The sequence below is a fragment of the Mesoplodon bidens genome (genome assembly GCF_964165515.1).
Source record: "Mesoplodon bidens genome assembly, chromosome: 9".
In the NCBI taxonomy this organism is placed as follows: domain Eukaryota; kingdom Metazoa; phylum Chordata; class Mammalia; order Artiodactyla; family Ziphiidae; genus Mesoplodon; species Mesoplodon bidens.
Genome location: NC_138166.1, coordinates 61,702,213 through 61,720,731, shown reverse-complemented (window position 1 = coordinate 61,720,731; position 18,519 = coordinate 61,702,213).

Genomic DNA, 18,519 nt, shown 5'->3' with positions numbered 1-18,519 from the left:
ACAATCCAAGGTACAAACCAACTGCAGAACACCCATTTCCAGGCCTTGGGAACATGCTAATACTGATTCTCAGGAGCAAGCTGACACTTAGCCGAGTCATGTGGTATTCTAAAGAATTTCCCCAAATTAGTCAGACCTGGATTTACTTGATGGAATAAAAAGTTAGAAGGTTATGTCCACAGCCCAATGTGGTGTCTGGTTAAAGTAGTCTCTGCTTATGTAAAAATTCATATCTTTTGTCAAATCTTTTTTTAACCTGAGGACTGAATTCAGGTTAAAAGTACCACGTTTTTAAATCAAACTTGTTCATTTAGAAGGCCTAAATTTGCAGTATTCCTCGAGGAATGACTCTTCCTCGAAGTAGGACAGAGAGGTTTTTTTTTGATTAGGACACTGTCCTCAGCCTTGGAAGATAAGCCTTGCTACACTGCTGTGTGAATACGCAGATATTCCTGTGTTCATTATGAAACTTCGCAATTTAATTTGCGGGGACTCTGGTTCTTACAGAACTCAGGAGTCCACCTCCCTTGGAAAAAATGACTTGCAAGTGGTGACGTTCCCAGCTCCCCATCTAATTCCGGCTTAGTCTCACTCCAGAAAGCATCGCCATCTCCCATGCCCCCTGTACCACCAGCTGCAGCCTTCTTTGTCCCAGCAACCACAAAAGAGCTGTAACTTATTGGAAGCTTACTTTTCTCACCATAAAAGTTCTCAGAGTAAAAATCCGAAGCACTTACCAGTCAGTGCAGGTGCTGAGATGAGAAGGCAAGTGATGGGGAGGAAGTGTTTCCTCTCTGAAGCTGGGCCGGCTCCTCAGTGGCAGTGGCTGCTGCTGCCCGGCTTCAGCTCCTCTTATCAAGGGACCAGCTGCCGCTGTTGCCATGGGGATGCTCTGTTTCTCAGGCGCCAGGGCAAGGGGGATGGAGAGGCAAAGAGGACTCATCTCGCGGCCACTGCTCCCTGCCGTAATAATTGTCTGTTACAAAAACAATGCACAGAGTAGTGCTATGTAGGGCCTGCTGTGCAAGGCTGGAGTGGTCCAGACAAACAAGCTAGGTCCTTTAATCCCCATAACAACCTTATGCAGTAAGATTTTTTTGGCCTGGCTTTGCACATATGGAAGTTTAGGCACAGAGAGATTAAGTGACTTTCCCCAAAGGTGCCACAGCTAATTCTGACCCTCAAATCCATTTGAATTTAAATTCAGAGTACTCTCACTCACCACTGTTGCCTCTTCGAGTAGTGTCCTGATGAGAAGACGAATAATAATAGCAATCGCTGACATTTACATAGGGCTTCCCACGTGCCAGGCCCTCCTCTTTACACATATCAACTCTTCAGCCCTCTTAACAGCTTTGCCAGATAAGCTGCTGTCGTCGTGCCCATCCCACTGATGTGAAATCTGGGGCCCAAGTCCTCACTGCTAGTAAAGGGTGAGGCTAGGGTTTGAACTGGGCATTGAATGTTCGAGTCCATGCTCTTAACCACTTTACAGCCCTGCTCGCCAGAGAGAGCATTTTAGAAAGAAATAAAACACAACAAAGAATGCAGCCCTCACCATATAGGTGGGGTATGGAGGGCAGGAAACATTTGCTCCTTCAAAGGAACTAAACCAAATGTTCTAGTCTTAGGAATCCACATGCACTCCAAGAAAGGCTTAGGGTCCAAGGGTATTTAAGCAAGTTGTGCGGGAGGTGACGTGCTGTCCGATGGAAAGGAAGGGTCCATGTTTCCCGTTCGCTCACTGGAGGAAATGTCCTATGTTGATTGGAGGAACAGAAGTTTGTAGTCACTGGGTTGGGCATCAAGAGCATGGAGGTCAGTCTGGGAGATCAGGTAGGGATCAGCATAGGCTGGAAGGACTTGAGATCCCTGAGGGTAATCAGGAGGCCACCCACCAATACTGCCCAAGAAATGGATTCTCCCAGAAGAGGTCTGAGCGCTTTCCATGCATGTTGTTTTCCTTCCTTCCTGAAGGTGCAGGCTGTGCAGGTCCTAAGAAGCTCCTCATTGGCCTCAACTACCAGTTAGTTCCCAGTATTGAGTTGGTCAATGCCTCCTTGACATTTGCCAGCATCTCAGTAATAGAACAAGAACTCATAATAATAAATTCATCCTGAGGTTGACCCCAAGGGTTAGAATTTCTTCAAATGCCGTGGTAGTGAATCAGTAGAGAGTAGGCTTCCCTGTTTGATCCACCTTGTCTTGGTCCTTATTGGAAGCTCTAGGACAGAGATGAAGGCTGCCAAAAGGTAATGCTCCTGGCTAGGAAGGGAAACGTCTGCATGCTGAGGCAAAGTCCCTAAAAGCAGCTCTCAGTTCCAAACTGCCTGCTTTATCCTCTTACCAGCAGCCTTGTTGGCCAACAGGTTAGTGGCATCTTTATCTCCAAACTTAGGTGGAAAGAATATGCTTTCTTCCTAGACTTCTCAATTCTTTTTTAAAATTAAACCTTTTTTTTTTTTGGATAACTGTAGTTATCCAAAAAATAATAAAATAATATTATAAAAAATAAAAAATATATTTTTTATAAAAAATAATACAGAGAAATCACCTGTAGCCTTTAAATAATTCCTTCAGTGTTACCTCTTGCAAAACTATAGTACAATATCTCAACCAGTGTACTGATATGGATACAGTCAAGATACAGAACAGTCCCATCATCGCAAGCCTGCCTCACGTTGGCCCCTCCTCCCTCCCCCCCACCGACACTCTTCCTGCCCTTACCCATTCCTTAACCTCGGCAACCACTAGCCTGCTCTCTATTTCTATAATTTTGTCATTTCAAAAATGTTATGTAGCTGGAACTGTACAGTATGTAATTTTTTGAGTTTTATTTTTGTTTGTTTGTTTTTAACTCAGCATTGTTCCTGGTGATTCATCCAAGTTTTTTCATGTATCAGTAATTTGTTCCTTTTCATCACTGAGTAGCGTTCCACGGTATGCACCAAAGTTTAACCATTCACCTGTTGTAGGACATCGGGATTGTACCTGGTGTTTGGCTATTACAAATAAATCTGTTATGAAAATTGATGTACAGGCTTTTGTGTGAACAAAAGTGTTCATTTATCTGTAATAAAGCCCAGGAGTGAAATTCCTGGCTCATATGGCAATTGCAAGTTTAATTTTATAAGAAACAGCCAAACTGTTTTCCAGAGTGGCTACACCATTTCATATTTCCACCAGCCATTTATGAGTGATTCAGTTTCTCCACATACTTGTCAGCATTCGTTGTTTAATTTTTTAAAAGTCATTCTGATAGGTGTGTAGCATTGTCTCATTATGGTTTTGCTTGCATTCCCCTGTTGAGTAACAATGTTAAACGTCTTTCCATGTGCTTGTTTGCCATCTGTATGTTTCTTTGGTGAAATGTGTCTTCATGTGTTTCACCCACTTTTCTAATTAGATTGTTTGCTTTTATTTTTTTACTGTCGAGTTTTGAAAATTCTTTATATATTCTAGATACTAATCCTTCTTTACCAGAAATACATTTTTGCAAATGTTTTCTCCCAGTCTATAGCTTATCTTTTCAAACTTTTAGCAGAGTCTTTTGCAGAGCAAAAGTTGAAACATTTTATCGTCTCATGTATCATTAAATTAACTTTAAAGCATAAAAAGTTGAGATTATTTCTGGGGGCCTTCAGAGAAGCTGAACAGTGTTAGGAATTTTAAAACACTCTCGTCACAATTTCCCAAGTTCAAAGGGAACATTTTCAAAGAGAGAAGAGAGTATGAATTCTTTATTTCCCCTTTGGATAGACATGTACTTCTCCGAAGTTCAGGTTGTTGTGGTGGTGTTTTTTCCAGGGCTTTCTATGAGCACTTTAATTGATTACACCCAACCCCCCTTTTAAGACAGATGTAAACAGCAACTGAGATGGCAGATGGTAATGTAAATCTATACCTCAGAGAGTTCTAAATAACAGCCACATATGTGCAGTGTTGAAGTCATGGACCCTTGGCCTACAGTGTTCCCAGTGTAAGAGCAAGGAGCCATTGTGTACGTGACATGATTTGTAGGTCCAGGAGCCCTCTGATGTGTGGCTGAATTGGCTTCCGGCTTCATTCCTGATGGATGCCTAATGGTAACTAGCTTTAAATGAATGTATTTTCATTTTAGTCACAAATATTCAATCTTTATGAATAAGAATGATCACAGTGATAGACATTTTCAGACAATTTATTTCAGTCAGTAACCTATAAAATGTGCACTTGAAATATTTCCCTTCCAAAATCGATCTAAGGCAGTTTCTGTGTTGATGGGTGATGGGGCTCCAGCTTTTCAATTAAGAAAGAGAGAGAGAGAGAAAGAGAGAGAGCACTGAATATTTGTAGGCTGGTTCTTATCCCAGAGATCTTGCTGGATCACTTTGGTTATTTCCTTCAACATTCAGAGAGGAGAATTACGGTTTCAGATCAATATCTTCTGGTAAATAAGTGTCTCTGTTTTGCTCTGGGAAGCTTTGAAAACAATTTTAGCTCTTTATAACAGAGGACTGTTTGACTTTATCTATAAGAAATTCTGATATCATTTATTCACATCTAATTGAAATAAAAATATAGAATACATTTAACCTTCCAGAAATTGTCAAATACTTAGTAAGTGCTTATGGAAATAGAAAGTAATATTAATTCACTTCAGATAATTGTAGATTCACATGTAATTATAAGAAATAATATAGAGAGATAGAGCCCTTTCTGTATTGTGCTCAATTTCCCCCAATGGTGACATTTTTTAAGACTATAGCACAATATCACAACCGGATATTGATATCCATACAATTCACCTATCTTATTCTGATTTCTCCTGCTGTGCGTGTGTGTATTGTTTCATACAATTTCATCACCTGTGTAGGTTAGTGTATCTACCACCACTGTGAAGGTACTGAACATTTCCACCACCAGAAGGATCCCTTATGTTGTTCTCTTATTTATTTATTTATTTATTTATTTATTTATTTATTTATTTATTTATTTATTTATGGCTGTGTTGGGTCTTTGTTGCTGTGCACGGGCTTTCTCTAGTTGCGGCGAGTAGGGGCTACTCTTCGTTGCGGTGCGCGGGCTTCTCATTGCGGTGGCTTCTCTTATTGCAGAGCACGGGCTCTAGGCTCGCAGGCTTCAGTAGTTGTGGCCTGCGGGCTCAGTAGTTGTGGCTCGCGGACTCTAGAGCACAGGCTCAGTAGTTGTGGCACACAAGCTTAGCTGCTCCGTGACATGTGAGATCTTCCTGGAACAGGGCACGAACCTGTGTCCCCTGCATTGGCAGTTGGATTCTTAAGCACTGTGCCACCAGGGAAGCCCCCATGTTGTTCTTTTTTAATCGCACCCACCTCCCCACCTCCCATTCCTGTTTTCTTTGCCCCATCATAACCTCTGGCCCTCTGGCAGTCACTAATCTATTCTCCATTTCTATAATTTTGTCATTTCCAGGATGTTAGGTAAATGGGATCATACAGCATGTAACCTTTGGTATTGGCTTTTTCCACTCAGCATAATTCTCTGGAGATTGTTGCCTGTATGTTCTTTTTTCTTGCCAAGAAGTTTTCTATGGTACGGATATACCCCAGCTCGCCTAACCATTCACCTGTTGAAAGATATTCGGGCTACTTTCAGTTGTCATTTATTACAAATAAAGCTGCTATGTACATTTATGTACAGGCTTTTGTGTGAGCATAAGTTTTCATTTCTCTGGGATAAATGCCAAGGGGTACAATTGCTGTTATGTATGGCATTTGAATGTTTAATTGTTTTATATGCAACACCTTTTGTTCCAATCACCTCTCAAAACAGGTTTCAATATGGTGACAACTAAGAGAACACATACATGGGAACGAGGCAGTGGGTTGTTTAATTTTATAAAAAATGACCAACCTATTTTCTACAGTGGTTATATCAGCTTACATTCCTGCTAGCAACGTGTGAGTGACCTAGTTTCTCTGCATCCTCACCAGCATTTGATGTTGTCACTATTTTTTATTTTAGCTGTCCTAACAGGTTTGCAATGATATCTCACTGAAGTCTTAGTTTGCATTTCGCTGATGGCTAATATGTTGATCATCTTTTCATGTACTTAGTTTGCTATCATTTTTTTTTCTTTTTTCTTTTTGCGGTACACGGGCCCCTCACTCTCGTGGCCTCTCCCGTTGCGGAGCACAGGCTCCGGACGCGCAGGCTCAGCAGCCATGGCTCACGGGCCTAGCTGCTCCGCGGCATGTGGGATCTTCCCGGACCGGGGCACGAACCTGTGTCCCCTGCATCGGCAGGCGGACTCTCAACCACTGCGCCACCAGGGAAGCCCCTAGTTTGCTATCTTTATATCCTCTTCAGTGAAGCGCCTTTTCATGTCTTTTGCTCATTGTCTAATTAGATTGTCCAATTTTTACTGTTAAGTTTTGAGAGTTATTTATATATTCTAGATATTAGTCTTTTGTTGGATATGTGGTTTGAAAAGATATTCTCATAGTATGTAACTTACCTTTTCATCTTCTTCACATGGGTTTTACAGAACAAAATTTTTAAATTTCATGAGTCTTATTTAATAGAGATTCTCCATTGAAACAATCTGGGCATAGACATTTCTTTTGAGAGCTTTCAAATTACAAATTCAATTTCTTTACTGGTTCTGGGTCTACACAAATGACTTATTTCCTGTGGGTTAAATTTTGGTAGTTGCTGGTTTTCAAGGATTAGTCCATTTCTTCTAAGTTATTGAATTATGAGCAAAAAGTTGTTTCCTTATTATCTTTTAAGTGGCTGCAGGATACATAGTAATATCCCTTACTTCATTCTTGATATTGGTGCTTTGTATCTTCTCTCTATTTTTGTAAGTCTTGCTAGTGGTTTATCAATTTTACTGATTTTTTCCCAAAGAACCAGCTTTTTGTTTCATTGATTTTTCTCTACTGTTTTCCTATTTTCAATTTCATTGATTTCTGCTCTTATCTGTATTATTTCCTTTTTTCTGCTTGCTTTGGATTTATTTTGTCCTTCTTTTATTAGTTTCTTGAGGTAGGAAATTAGGTTATTCATTTGAGACCTTTCTTCATTTCTAAGGTAAGCATTAATGACATAAGTTCCCCTCTCAGAATTGCTTTAGCTGCATTCCACATATTTTGATGTGTTATATTTTCATTTTCATTTAATTCTAGGTATTTTCAAATTTCCTTTGAGACTTCCTTTTGACACATGTGTTAGGTACAGCAGATACAATAGTGAATAAAGTACAGTGTCAAAGTCCTTTGCATGGAATATGGCAGGGGCAGATGGCCAAGTACAGTCAAATTTTGAAAGTTGGAAGATTGCAGCAACTATTTACCTACCCTTCTGAAAAAGAACAGAAAATTACAATCTTTCTGGAGGGACTGTGTCATATCATTTCAAGAACTGTCAAATTTTAAATGAAACTTTGAATTATTCCTGATGTTTCGGTCTCAATGATAACATCTACCCAGGAATGTGGGTGACTTGCCTTTAAATGGCATGGGTGTCCCTACTTTGTGATGTCAGCTGACCCGCCTGAATGTCTCAGGGGATGCACCACTCACCTGTCAGGACCTGACATTGCAGCTTTCCTACGGTGCTTGACTGGATATTTGATCTGTGATACATCCTTGTTTTCCACACATACCTCATCTTTTATCTCACCTTCATCTCTACCTTGATTTTCTCTCATTTCCTACAGCTGATTCAATTCCAAGGCTTGCCCCACCTACATGCATTTCTGTCTAGTTTCCAGGTCCTGGCCTATAATGGTTTGTCTTATCCAGTAGAGATCTAGAACCATGAGGTCTTTGAGCATCATTCTCACCAAAGGGGCCATAGTCCCACCTGCCTCAAGTGCATTTTTGACCCAGAGAGTCACAATCACACTGACTGATCTTGAGCACCGTTCTGATCCAAACAGCCATAGTCGCCCTGACCTAACTACCTTTTATTAAGTTCCCACTTCAGTCTAAGTATGTTCTGGTGAATTCTCATCACAACCCATCAGGTATATGTTATTTTATGTTACAGGTTTAAAACTTGATTTTCAGAAACCTAGGTCACTTGTCAATATTGAATAGCTGCTAAAGAGCAAGGGAGTGGTTTGAACCCGCAATCTATCTTCTCCAGAGTCAATGTTCTTCCCTTTATCTTGCTCTGTAATGCATGTGACACTTTCCCCAGTTGTCTCTGCATTGGTGGTCTTCCCATGCTTCATGCTCTTCTATTCTCTTGCATCGGTGAAGCAGACAGATCCGACCCATCCTTTGCTCCCTCATGAAAACCAAGCTGATTTTATTCTTTTTGAGTAACATGCTCTCAAAGCTGGATATCTGGCTACTGTATAAAATGGTGATCACCACTCAGCAGAATAGCAAGGGAGCCATGTGGCTTTTCTTCAGTTACTAATCCAAAGCTTTGCTTGAATATTAATTCTATCATGGCTTCTCTGATGCCCTATTAAGTAAGTATACTAAAGATGAGAAACGTGCTGAAAATATGCTGACTAATGCAGCTGTAAGTCATTAAGGGTACCCAAATGCTCTCTGGTCACTGGTTACCTCTCCAGCATGCGAGTTTGAATACGCCTGTGGAGAATGAATTCATTGCCCTTTCCCATGCATGCTTCCTTCTAGCTAAGCTATTAGAATTTTCCAAATCTGAGACTTGCCTGGATTCTGAGAAATCTCCACCAGAGGCAACACAATAAAGGAACTGAGCCTAACCCCCACTGCGTCACCAAAGCCTATCAAATGTTACTGTAAGCGTTCATATAAGGCTGCCTTGTTGGAGGAAACCAGCGAGGGAATTGATGTGAGCTACCAGATGGTAATAGTGGCAGACACGACACGTTGTTTATGGGGGCTTCTAAACACAGAGGGAGCAAGCACATATATTTTCCCAAAAGGCACATAGAATTTTAAGGTATATGCAATGCAGTTTAAAGCTTTTGTTGCTCAGAGAGAAGTAGTTAAATGAGGGGCTGTCACATTTGAATCGTGCTACGAAAATATTAAGTAAGTTCATTAACTTTCTATGAGCATAAAAAGTGTTGACTAAGGTTTTTATGATATGGAAAAAATCTTTTAAAGTTTTAGGACTTTGCCTCTTTGGTTTCAACTGCATGAAAAATGACACACAATTTAGGAATATGTGAAAGCAAATTTTAAACTCAGCATGTGTTTAAAACAGCGGCTGTAACTTCTGCACTTGATTTCAAGGAAATTACATGCCTCATATTACTACATGCATAAAGCCCAGTGGGAAACTCTCTTGCCTTTTGCCAGTGAGAAGGTCAGCTCCCCGGTTTCTGGCAGGGCCTCCATGCAGAATTTTGGCTTCTCCTCCTGTCTAGTAAACCCTGGCCTGGAAGGGGCAGCTCTAGAATGCCTACATAGGAGCAGCCCTGGGGTGCCCTCTGGTTGGAAGGGGAGGTTAGAGGCTCTGCCTCAAAGCTGCATTTGCAAAGCCAGCACATGGTTATTACTAGATTGTATATTCATTTGTGTTTGGATTGGTGGTACACACTATGGTCAGGCTAAGTCTACCAGCCCTTGTCTCTGCCAGTGCTTCCAGAAGAGTTTTTCTTACATTCCCATCACAATCCAGGAAGTTGAAATGATACCAATTGCCTTTAAGGTCAATTTTGAACATCTATATCTAGAATCAAGGCTCACTTGATCTGATCTTTTCTTACCTCTCCAACCTGGTCATCCACTACTGCCTAGATGATTTCCTCCCTGTTCTCCAACATTCTTGTCTCAAGCATATAATATACTGGAAAAGAAAGCACAAGGTTTGAAATCATAGAGAACTGGGGTTAAATCTGTATCATGTCTAGTTACACTCTGGGTGATCACAGACAATTTAATCTCTGAGACCTCATTTTCCCACCTATAAATGGTGATAGTAATACTTGTCTTATACAGTTCGGATAAGTATTAAGAGCGATAATACCATAAAAGTATCTGATACAGTGCCTTGGCTCAGAGCTGTCACCTAAGAAATACTCATCCTCTTCCATTGTCCTTTGCTTCATTTTTTTTATTCTCCCAACCCCATAAATGATAAAATCAAATTTAATTTTGTCAAATAAGAACCTCCTGGATCAACTTAGACAAAATCTGTATTCAGAGGGTCAGTAGAATTTGGAAAATCATGTATGAGAACAACTAGTAAGAGGTAATAGCTCCATGACCATTCAAACTATGTTCATTAAAATCAAATCTGGGGAGAGACTTCTGCTACCAGTTAGAATATAGAAAATTGGAAGATTCTCACAATGAGTACAAGCAAGATACACCACAAAAATCACAGTGTTTAAAAAAAAAAAAAACAGGGGCTTCCCTGGTGGCGCAGTGGTTGAGAATCCGCCTGCCAATGCAGGGGACGCGGGTTCGAGCCCTGGTCTGGGAAGATCCCACATGCTGCGGAGCAACTAGGCCCGTGAGCCACAACTACTGAGCCTGCGCGTCTGGAGCCTGTGCTCCGCAACAAGAGAGGCCGCGATAGTGAGAGGCCCGCGCACCGCGATGAGGAGTGGCCCCCACTTGCCGCAGCTAGAGAAAGCCCTCGCACAGAAATGAAGAGCCAACACAGCCATAAATAAATAAATAAATAAATAAATAAATAAATAAATAAATAAATAAACAATCGGAGAGTTGAGGATACATAGAAAGCTAAATGAGCTAAAAGTCAGAGAGAGAGACTATTTTTTCCAGGATAAAATAGGCTTATGGCTGCCTTTATAGCTGGTGAGGTAAAGGAAGAAAAAGAATTCATTGTAGATAAAGATAAAAAATAATCTTAATGGCTGGGTATGAGCTGGAATATGGATTAAAATCCTCAAGAACCCTGGCCAGAGTGAATCTACACCTACTTGCTATTACTTTCCTAAGGGTTTTCGTTGAGTGCAAGAAGTTAGGTAGTGTGCTGAGGCTGGGGCAAAGCAGGAGGGCCGGAGGAAGGCAGAGATATCCTCCTCGAGACTCTTAGTGCCTTCTCCAAGTGTAGTGGTCCATTTCACTGAAAACTGCATGCAGGGCAGGAGAACTAAAGGAGATTCCCCTTGAGGCATTTCAGGTCTTCACTGAATGCATGGCGGGAACCCATTGAATGCAAGGATTAGAGAAGAAAGCCAAGGGAAATCACTCCAAGGCACTCTGGGCCATCACTAAGTACACTTTAGAGATGATCAAAGGCTAGAATCTGGGCAACAGGATGGAGAAAGATCTCCCAGAAATGCACAGAAGAGGGACTAAAGAGCAAAGAGGAGACCTCAATGATCAAAAAGCTGAAAGCAGGGCTGTCAAGCAGAGAAAGATACCCTGTGGTGCTGAAAACAGCAGCTGGATAGTGAATCTTAAAGAGATCTTGAAATCCCTAATATATGGAGTCCAAGCCCTGCTGAAGGGAAAGTCCTTATCCCACCCTGAAAATATTTGGAGCCAGTGGTGAAGTGAATCTAATGAAAGCTATAACAAAGCCCCAACCCAGCTTAACTTCAGATTAGACTTATTCAGGCTCTCATGCTAGTGCCTGACAGAAGAATCAAAGTGCCCTTTTCTGGGGGTAAATATTATTCACCTCAGTCTCTACAGTTCTTTTGCCCATGTCTGCATACAATAAAACATTCTGAGACATGCAAAGAAGCAAGAAAATATGATCTGTGGAAATGGTAACTGTGAATACACATAAAATACTTTTATTTTTCTCATTTCTTAATTTTTAAATGATAATTGGATGCTGAAAACAAAGAATTTTAACAATTTATTGTGGAGATTATAGACAATATAAGCCAACAAAAGTTGGAAGGGAGGTAAAGGGAAGCATACTGTTGAAAGGTTCTTAAGTTATATGTAAAGTGACATAATATCACTTGAAGCTAGACTGTAAGATGTTAAAGTTGCATACCATAAGCCATACATAGAGCAACAACTTAAAAAAGAGAACACATTAGTATGTCTAATAAATCAAGAGTGGTGATAAGATGGAATCCTAAGAAATACTTGATTAATTCAAAAGAAGACAGGAATTGAGGGAAAATGGAACAAAGAACATATGGCATAGAAAATATTAAGATTGTAGAAGTAAAACAAACAATATCTGTGATTACAGTAAATGTGATGGAATGAATATTAAAATTAAAAGACAGAGATTGTCCAATTGCATAAGAAAGAAGAGCCAAACTATATACTATTTATAAGATACAGACTTTAAGTATAAAGACACAAATAGGATAAAAGCAAGAAAATGGGAAAAATATGTCAGGCAAATAGTTTAAGAAGGCTCAAGTTACAATATTAATATCAGACAAAGTAGACTTCAGGATAAGAAACATTACCAGAGATAAAGAGGGACATTTCATAATAACAAAAGGGTCAATTAATCAAGAATGCATATAAATCATTAGTGTATAGGTACATAATAACAGAGTTTAATAAAACAATAACTGACAGAACTAAAGGAAGAAATAGAGAAGTTCACCATTATAGTTAAAGATTTTAACACTCCTCTCAGTAATTGATAGTACATGTAGAAAAACAATCAGTAGCAATATGGAAGATTTGAGTAACAATATCAACCAAATTAAATTAACTGATATTGTAGAACATTCAACTCAACAACACATCGTTTTCAAGGGCATATGGAAAGTTACCAATATAGACCATATGCTGGACCACACACACACACACACACTCAATTTTTAAGGACTGAAATAATACAGAGTATATTTTCTGGCCTCAGTGGAATAAAATTAGACATAAAAAAAACAGAGTGTTTGGAAACTCCTCAAGCAGTTGATAGTTAAGACACACTTCAAAATTTTCTGTTAATCAAGAAGTAAGAATCAAGGAAATTATTTTTTATTTTATTTTTTTAATTTATTATTTTTTTTGCAGTACGTGAGCCTCTCACTGTTGTGGCCTCTCCCGTTGCGGAGCACAGGCTCCGGACGCGCAGGCTCAGAGGCCATGGCTCACGGGCCCAGCCGCTCCACGGCATGTGGGATCCTCCCAGACCGGGGCACGAACCCATGTCCCCTGCATTGGCAGGCGGACTCTCAACCACTGCGCCACCAGGGAAGCCCAAGGAAATTATTTTTAATTGAATGATAATAAAAATACAACGATCAAAATTTGTAGGGTGTCATTAAAGCAATGTTTAGAGGACAAAAATTACCAAAGTAGATTCAAGAAAAAATAGAAAATCTGAATAGATCTTCATCTATAAGGAAATTTAATTATAACTAAAATCTTGCACAAAGAAAACTGCCAGCTCAGATGGCTTCACTGTTAAATTTACCAACATTTAAGATGGAAATAATACTGAGTTTACATAAAATCTTTCAGAAAATAGAGAGAAGGGAACACTTCCCCCCAAATTCTATAGGGCCAACGTAATTTTCATACCCAAACCAGGCAAGGATATTGCAAGAAAACTATCAACCGATATCCCTCATGAATGTAAAACTCAAAATAAAATCTTTATGAATATGAGAAAATCAAATCCAGTAATACATAAAAAGGATGATACATCATAACTGACTAAATTTTATGTCAAGAATTCAAGTTTAATTTTACATTCAAAAATTAACAAATGTAATTTACTACATTACCAGGATAAAGAAGAAAATATGTGTTATCATCTCATTAGATACAGAAATAGCATTTAACAAAATTCAACATCCATTCCTGGGGCTTCCCTGGTGGCGCAGTGTTTGAGAGTCCGCCTGCCGATGCAGGGGACACGGGTTCGTGCCCCGGGCCGGGAGGATCCCACGTGCCGCAGAGCGGCTGGTCCCGTGAGCCATGGCCGCTGAGCCTGCGCGTCCGGAGCCTGTGCTCCGCAACGGGAGAGGCCACAACAGTGAGAGGCCTGCGTACTGCAAAAAAAAAAAAAAAAAAAGAAATTCTTTCCCACAAAAAAGGCCATAAGGATATTTTCTAATATTAGAAAATATATTTTCTAATATGCTAGGGTTGAATGCAGGCAATATAATCTAGGTATTTTAATGGAGAGGAGTTCAAAAGAGGGAGTTCTAACAAAATCTGGAGGCAGTATCAAGATGAAATCTATGATCTAGGGTGAAAAAGCCATAATCACAAAGCTGCCATGGCCACCAAATCAAGCACGTCTTGTCTGCTCTGAAGCTGGTGACTGCAGGCTGGAACAGAGCCCAGCTACTGCTACCATCGCAACTGCCCATCACGTCAGGTGGGCAGGATGCTTGCTGCATTTTCCATGGTCTTGCTTGAAGCAGAAAACAGCCTAAAGCAGCAGGTGGGTGGCCTTGGCCTCATTGCCATCTTCTAAATCTCATGTGAGCACACCTATTTGCTGAAACCTAATTTGTATCCTGGGCCTTAGCTACTGGGAGTTTGAGAAATGTCTTTTTTTTTTTTTTTTTTTTTAAGATTTCTGCAGTGTAGGAATACCCATCAGAAGAAAGTAGAAATGGATTCTGAGCATCGGTCGACTGCATCTCACACCTCCTCTAAAACTTTCCCAGCTCTGCCTTCCCATTTAAGTCCTTAATTCATCTGGTTTTATGCTGTCAGGAAGGAATCTTATTTTATTTTACTTTTTCCACACGGATAACTGATTGTCCAAGTACTATTTCTTGAAAAGGTTGTTGTTCCTCCACTGATATGAGATGCTGTTTCCATCATAAGTGCAGTTTCTGCATGCTTATGGGTTTGTTTTGGGGTTCTTTATTCTGTTTTTTTGGTCAGTTTTTCCATCTCTGTAACACCACATTGTATTGATTAATATATCTTTATATTTTTCTTGATATCTAACAATATTCCCCTGATCTTGATCTTCTGCAGAAGTGTTTTAGATCTTCTTTGGGTTTTTGCTTTTTTTTTCATTCTAACATTTTATTATGTAAATTTCCAAACATAAAAAGTTGAAAGCATTTTACAGGGAATAAACATATAACTACAACCCAGGTTTTATCATTAACATGTTACTATACTTGCTTAGTGTATAGCTATCCATCTACTCATCCCTCTAACTTTTATTTTTGATGTATTTCAAAGTATGTTGTAGACAATAACAGCCAAAACTGATGAATGATGGAAAAAAAATCTAAACAGTGATTGCTTCTGTGTAGGCTGGGGCAGGGCTGACTGGGAAAGAACATGAGGGAACTTCTGAAATGATTGTGATATTCATTATCTTGATATTATCTTGAAAAATGTCTTGAGTTGCACAGGTGTACCCATTTGTCAAAAGTTGTTGAATGGTATATTTAAGATTGGTACATTTCATGATATGTTTAAAGGAAAAAGACTGTGAACACAGCTCTTGTGAATGAGATGCATACTCCTCCAACAATTAGTTGTGGATTTTCTTCTAACTGCCCACAGTGATGTTCACTCCCTGCCCTTCTGGCACATCAGACTCTTACCTTTTAAAGCTCTGTGAGGCACTTCATAAGCTGAGAGTGTAATTAAAACTTCAGAGCCTAATATTATTATTTAATCAAAACCAAAACTACTGGTGGGAATGTACTGATGGGCAATGAATGGATTTTTAAAATAAGTGATGTTGAGGCAACCACGTATCAGTTTGAAGAAAAAGAAAACTAGTCTCCTGCCACCCACCTTATACCAACATAAATTCCAAATACATTAAATGTTTAAAAAGTACAAACATTAGAAGAAAATGCTGGTGAATATTTTATAATATTTGAATGTGAAAAATCTTTCCAAGCTAACTAAAGCAGAGGCTATGAAAATTAAGGTTTATATAAAATTTAAAAACTGATGGAACATAAAAACATTAAAAACTCAGAATCAATTTGCAACATTTATGTCAAAGATTGAATCTCCTTACCCTATAAAGAGTTCTTACATATCAAAGAGAAAGAGATATTTTCCCCTCCCCAAAGACTGAATATACAAACAAACAACATACATTAGAAATAAAAAAAGAACTCTGACCCACAGTCTCTGCAGCGATCAACACCAAATGGCTGTAAGTTGATAATTACTGTCAGCTTTCCTAATTTTTACCCCCGTTCCAACTCAGGACCAACCAGAGAAAGTTAACTATTCTCCCCCAAACCAATCATATGAACTAGCTCCCTTCCAGTTAGTTCATTTCCAGCTTCCCCATGGCAACAACTTGCAATCACGGCATTCTCGAAGCCTTCCATTCATTTCACTATAAAGCTTTCCTACTCCCCTGCTTGCCCTAAAGTCGGCCAAACACAAGCACTGCTAGCTGACTCCACTGTTACAGCAAGCTCTGAAATGAATAGTCTCTGCTTGTTCTCAGTTGAGTGCTGTTCACTTACTTTCGCACTCCCAAACATGTGCAAAGAATATGAATAGGCAATTAAAAACCAAAAAAGAAAAAAAAAAAGAATAAAAGAAAAAAGTCAGAAGTATATGTAAATATGTTTGATCTCACTAATATTCAGATAAATGCAAACCAAATTCATTTATCAGATTGGTAGAGTTAAATGAATGATAATGATTTGTGAAGAGTATGGAATAAGGGTCATTGTTGGTGAGTTTACCTTTATGTTGAAACGGGGATAGTTTGGCAATATGTATCTAAAGCTTTAAAAAAGTTCATATTTTGACCCTGAAATCCCACTTTTATTAATTTAATCTACCAAAACTGTCTGACCTGTGTACAAAGATATCTTTTCATTGTTAATAAAAAGGAAACATGAGAAGCTATCGATGTATCAACATGGGGAATTAGCAGTATTGGAAAACAATTATAACAGGCTGTGATGCAGCCATGAAACAATGTTCATGTTTGCAATTGTGTAATTTTTTGAAAGATCATACAATGTATTTCCCTTCTTGGTAAAGTATACCTCCTGCCCCCTTGCCAAGCAGTTTTTTTGACATGAACACCTGGTCCTGAGTCTGAGGCTTCTGGCCCCAGGAGAGGGGAGGACCGATAAAGCTTAGAACATAGAAGTCATAGCTCAGCTTTGAGCATTTTAAAGTCCCTATCAAGAGAAAAAAACATAAAAACAGGGCTTTAGGAAAGAAAAATAATAATTTTCTAGAAAATTCCAAAATTTTTCACAAATCAAGGATCAATCCTCAGACCATGAAAAAATGGAGGTTATGATAAACGGAACATTCTTATCACACAAGCACGAAAGTCCTTGTGGAGTCAGGGGTAGGAGAAGCTAAGAAAGAGATAAAAGTGGGGAGGGCTTCCCTGGTGGCACAGTGGTTGAGAGTCTGCCTGCTGATGCAGGGGACACGGGTTCGTGCCCCGGTCTGGGAAGACCCCACATGCCGCGGAGCGGCTAGGCCCGTGAGCCATGGCCACTGAGCCTGCGCGTCCGGAGCCTGTGCTCCGCAGCGGGAGAGGCCACAACAGTGAGAGGCCCGCGTACCGCAAAAAAAAAGGGGGGGGGCAATATTTTAGTTTTAGTGTGGGTTTTGTGCCCTACTTCTATGTGCTGCTAGATGCCTGTTAGATCTCTGGGATTCCCTGACAGAGGTATGGGAATCCCAGAGCAAAGGGGAGTTATAGCATGCTTCCCATCCGAGCTTCTGGTTGAGCATCTCTGTGTCTGTCCCACGGCTATATGGGGTGGGCATAATAGAAATGCCAGCATGGTGGACTTAGGTGGAGAGAGGGTCTGAGACAGGGTCCCATGATTCCCCACAGCCTGGGCACGATGTTGAGGAGTGCTAGATATTCCAGTGGGCCCCAGTCTGGCGACGAGGGTGGTGGTGTGGAGTGGGGAATGCACAGCAGATAGCTGACTGTTGAGAGCCAGTGGACCTGTGAGGCTATCACCATGGCACAAGGCAATGAATGACCAGTGAGGTGCAATGAGATTTTGTAACAGAGGTAGTTGGATAGTCTCATAGAAGTTTATAGACAGGGCTTGAGCCTGAACTTCTAAAGTTACCTGTGAGTCTACTTTAAAGCATAACTTGACTTTTCTAGAATCTAAGCTGTAATGGGACAACAGTTACCAGTTAGAGAGATCAGGAGCAAAACAAATATCACAGGGAGATATGCAGGATCATAAAGGAGAGAACATGGAAGAAAATTGCACTGAAGCAGGGGCAGGTTTAGAATTGATAAACCGCCTCTGAAATGATCGTTACAATCACCAGTGCATGGGTATGGCTCAATTTTATGGAGAAGTGGGCATGTGGTATATGAATGTTTGGAGCTGGCTGAAAGACAAGGTGTCAAATCACTCAGACTTTCAAGGTTGATTGGCTCCTGACATAGAAATATCTGGGTCAAGTGAAAGAGATACCTTGGGACCTGTCACGGGATGGGAGGAGGGCTGGAGGAGTCCCAGATGAGAGTTACACATTCCAAGGCTGAGCACAGTTCTCTGCTGAGCAAACCTCTTCTGTGAGAAAAACTGATGCGTTTGAAAGGATGGGGGCTGGAGAAAAGAAAGGGCGTTTTTAGGCTTTTATGCTTTTATTTTTAAATTATATTTGCTAATCAAAACGTCTGTAGGCTGCAATTTAGCCCTGAGGAAAGTGCCCATTGAAAATTGTGTTGAATAGCAGACCTCAA